The sequence below is a fragment of the Elephantulus edwardii genome, unplaced genomic scaffold, assembly GCF_000299155.1.
Source record: "Elephantulus edwardii isolate Elephantulus edwardi_28Jun2011 unplaced genomic scaffold, EleEdw1.0 scaffold00199, whole genome shotgun sequence".
NCBI lineage: Eukaryota > Metazoa > Chordata > Mammalia > Macroscelidea > Macroscelididae > Elephantulus > Elephantulus edwardii.
In genome coordinates this window covers 571,213-576,044 of record NW_006399949.1, presented here as the reverse complement: position 1 = coordinate 576,044, position 4,832 = coordinate 571,213, and the positions used below count along the sequence as shown (strand labels likewise).

Sequence of the window (4,832 nt, the reverse complement as noted above, 5' to 3'; positions counted from 1 at the left end):
GTGACTCAATTCTGACTTGATGGTACAGCGTCAAATTTATTTACATACTCATTTATTTACATGTTTACGTTCCAAAGAGCAGACTCTTGTGCAAAAATCATTATCAAGCCAAAATGGAGAATAACCACATCAGTTCACAAAATGGAAGATGATGATATCATTATATATCTGTCACATTACATTATTACATATCTGACAAATTATATAATTACCTGTCAAGCCACTGAGATTCATGGCCTTGCTAAATTGACACATAACCTTAACCGTTATAGCCAATGATAATACTCTCCCTTCACTGCCAGATACATATACCAGTAATGTTTAAGATAGTTGAATAAAAAAATAAAAACAGAGATTAAATAAACAAATAAATACATAAAATAGTTGGTTAATACTTTTTTAATTTTTACTTTTGTCTTAATATGAATATTAAAAACTAAAATAAGCAACTAGGGAAGAATAAATGTATTAATTTTGAGGCACTTTGACATCTATCTGAAGATTTTCCATAGTCAGATATAGTAAAAAGTTTTGAGCTCAAGATATAAAACCAGCAAATTAATACGTTACATAGTTTTTGTTATTTATTTAGTATAGCTAGGTATTCTATTTTTATAAAAATATTAATACTTTTATGAGTAAAACTTTGTCCCTCCAAAATAAAATAGATGGCAAAGTGTTAATCTTTATACCTATAAATCTCCTAATATACAGAGCTCTAGTGGTCAAATACATAAGGCGTTGCACTATCAACTGAAAAGGTAGGTGGTTCAAATCCATGAGTTGCTTCTTGGGAGAAAGACGTACAATTTCCACTCATGAGATTTGCATCCTCTGAAAATTTACTGGAGGGTCATTTATGAGTCAGTTTTGAATCAACAATGAGAGTTGAGAGATAGAAATAGCTTTTGTTATTTTAATGAGGCTATATCAGAGTAGAATGGATCATAAACCTAATCATGATTGAGTTCTAAAGTGGACAAGATAGATAATGAGACAGACTCACGTCCACCAATCAGGCAATTTTTGTTTATAATTTACTACGTACCACAGATGTTAAGCACTAGACTGCTAACAGAGTTTGAGAGTTAAATGCACCAAGATACTCCTCAGAAGGGAAGGTACGGAAATTTAATTTTTGCAAGGTCATAGCCATTGAAAACTCTGGAACATGATTCTGCTCTGAACTACATCAGGATGCCATGAGTAAGAACAGAAACAGCAGCAGCAGAGGATAATCTTTCCCAAGAGGTTCTGATTAGATTTCTTCTTATGCCTCATTGGGTAGATTTTTTTTTTCCTAAGAAGTAAATGAAAGGAATTACTTCTGTTCACTTTCCTTCTACTGCCTTTTTCTTTCTTTCTTTTTTTTTTTTTAAAGAATGAAGTCTTTATTTCCTTGTTTCACACAAAGCTGGCTTTTTGGTTTTTAGTCAAAGAGACCAAATCCCATATCCTCGTCCCACTCCTCAGACTCTTCTTTGCTTCCACCTTGGCTGGGGCCCCAGCAGCAGGAGCAGCAGCTGCAGTAGCAGCGGCCACAGGGGCAGCAGTCACAAATGCAGAAGGATCAACCAGGAGTGCCTTGACCTTTTCAGCCAATGGGAAGGTGTAGGCAGTCTCCACAGACAAAGCCAGGACCCGCTTATACCCATTGATGATGGAATGTTGTATTGAGGCCACAGTTGGGTAACCAATCTGTAGACAGACGCTGACAACATTGCAGACACCCTCCAGGAAGCGGGGATGCAGAGTCTCCTCTGTGATGCCAAGCACTTCAGGATTGTAGATGCTGCCGTTGTCAAACACCTGCTGGATGATCAGCCCAAAGGAGAAGGGAGAGATGTTCAGCATGTTCAGCAGGGTGGCCTCACTGGCTCCCACCTTGTCTCCAGTCTTAATCAGCTGCACATCACTCAGAATTTCAATGGTGCCTCTGGAGATCTTAGTGGTGATGCCCAAAGCCTGGAAGAAGGAGGTCTTCTCGGAGCCCAGACCAGTGTTCTGGGCCGGCACGGTAACCTCACACGGAGCAATGGCACCAGCACGGGCAGCCGCCGGCACCTTGTTGGCCAGTAGCATGGGCCTGATCTCAGTGAGATCCTCTTTGGTGAACACAAACCCCACGTTCCCCCGGATGTGAGGCAGCAGTTTCTCCAGGGCCGGGTTGATGTCCAGGTGGCCCCGGATGGCCTTGCACATCATGCTGTTCTTGCCCATCAGAACCACAGCCTTTCAGCGGAGGAACATGCGGATCTGCTGCATCTGCTTGGAGCCGACATTGTCTGCACCCACGATGAAGCATTTCGGATAATCATGCAGAAGTTGAATGATCTTAAGGAAGTAGTTGGACGTTCAGGTCGCCCTGTCTTCCCTGGGCATCACTGTGGTGCGTCAGGGACTGCCACTCGGGGTTTAAAGACGATGTCACTCTCACGAAGACGCCTGGAGAGAGAACCCTTCTACTGCTTTTAATCAAAACAATCTTAGTTCATGGTCTTTAAGAAAGTACTAAGAGGGAAATTAAGCATTAGAATAACATATAAACAGAGTTGGAAAAACAGAAAATGGTTAGTCACAATCTTATACCCTACATTGAAGGGATCGTTTATGTTTGTTGGATATATGTGTTTGAAAATGTCTGAAACTATCAGTAAGATATTTTTCATGAAGTGCCCAAAATTCTTAAAACATGCAATTAGAATAATAATCTATGACTCAAGATTCATGGACCACAATTAATCTTTGCCAAGAGATTTGACTCTCTGTTCCAGAAGAATATTAAGAGTTGAAAAATCTATAGATAAGTAAATTTTAAGGGACATGAAATTAGTATTCTAAGATATGTGTAATACTGCAAAATCAGGACAATTTCTTTTCTAGAGATAATCACTATCAGTTGTAATTTGTTTTAATTGCATACCTAACCTGCTTCCAAATTGGACATTTTAAAAATTAAAAATTGATTCTGTGAGACTCATCACCACACCGTAAATATTACCCTGTTTTCTTTCCTCAGCTTTTGTATTAAGGTAAGGAAAGAGCAAATGTAATGAGAAAGCTCACTTTAGAAGAAAAAGTAATGAAATTTCCAAAGAAAGTAATGAAACTGGTTCTCTTTGGACCTATTTATTAAATAGTGAATACAGAAAAACTTGGACAGTCTTTAAAGAATTTCAGAAATTAACAAAGTAGAAGCTATATTCCAGGGTAACCTGCCAATGATATTGGACTCAGTTTGGACCTTAGTACATAGTAACAATAGCTTATTACTATCAAGTTAGAACAACTTAGAACTGTCCCTCCTGCAGGTTTTCAGAGGCTGTAAATCTTATGGAGAAAATTGTCCATCTTTGTGCTGAAAAGCAGCTGGTAGACTTGAATCGCTTGCTTTTGGGTTGTTGGGTTGCTCCTTACCCACTAGATCACTAGAGCTCCCTATGGACACAGTAGGAAGAAAATATGTTATTGACTTTTATTGCAAGCAGTCTATAACAAATATATTGTTGTTTTAATATTTCTCTTGCCATCTTTGGCATTACATTCATTCTACGACCTGATAGTTTAGCCTGATGATATCAGAAGAATCAAGTTTAAAAAGATGAAATAATTGTTCAAAATAGCACATAGCAGATTCATACTATAAACATAATTTTCTTACTTAGAATCAGCACTGAGATTCACAAAAGGCTGTTAATGACTGTTTCCTGCTCAGTGTTTACCTGAATATGAATTATTTTTGAAAAACATTACTAGAAGTAAACAAACTCTGAAAGATGGATGTTCATCCTTTAGATTGATTCTTTTGGTATTTCATTCTTTTCTGAAAATTTCCATTGTTGTTAAATGTTCTTACATCCACTAACCTGATAATGACCCTATCTATCAACAACAGATCTCTAAGCCTTGCCCTATCCTGCACCATCAGGCTCAAATCTTTTTTAGCAGTTACTTGTGATAACTATTAAATAATAAGAATGATGGTGGATTTAGTGCTCTCTGGAGGAAGATAGTTTAACTGTCGGGGAAAAAACTGAATAAGAAAGAAAAGAGGAGGGAACCTCCCCAGTCCCTCTGAAACTTCCCTTATCCTTCCCTCCTCTTTATAAGCTAGAGGGGGGAGCTCTTAGAAGTATTTAAAAAGATCAGTTGATCATGTTGCCCTCTGCTTAGAAAAAGCTCTCCACATTCTTTTGATGGACAATTCCACTTCATCATCAATTATCACTTGACATCAATGTCATTCATCATGTTTTGGGGAGCCCTGACAGTGTAGTGATAAGGACCTGCCTGACAGCTCAAAAGCACAGGGTTTGAATCCACCAGCTGCTCTGTGGGACAAAGGTGGGCAATCTCCTCCCATGTGATTTATCGCTTCTGAAAACCCACTTAAGGGTAAACTATGGATTGGTCCCAACTTGGTGGTAAGCAACAACTTTCAGTGCCATCTGTATAGCTATCAGTGTAAATGGAAATTGTCCTTGAAGATAGGGAAAGCAAAGGAGTTTGCTGGAAAAAATCCTGATAGCTTAATGGAAGATGTCCTAGTGTACAGAAATTTGAAACCACTTTCTCTCTGTGGGAGAAAGATGTGGCAGTCTCCTTCTGTAATTATAGCCTTGGAAGAAGAAATAAAGAAAAGTGAAAGTATAAACAATTAGTCCAAAAGACTTATTAATGCACAACGGAATATCAACCCTCATTACCCTGTGTTCAGAATAACTAATTGGTGCCCAACTGAAAGAAATCCCAGTGGAAGAATGGGCAAAAGTGTGTAACAGACTAAAAAATATAAAAATGGACAGGCTTATTTCCTATGCATTAGAAAGCTG

The 4,832-nt window shown here is 38.3% G+C and overlaps 1 pseudogene; it reads right to left on the bottom strand.

The window, feature by feature from the left end:
- Positions 1-1,429: 1,429 nt before the first annotated feature.
- On the bottom strand, positions 1,430-2,382 carry LOC102866540 (annotated as a pseudogene).
- Between the last annotated feature and the right edge of the window lie 2,450 nt (positions 2,383-4,832).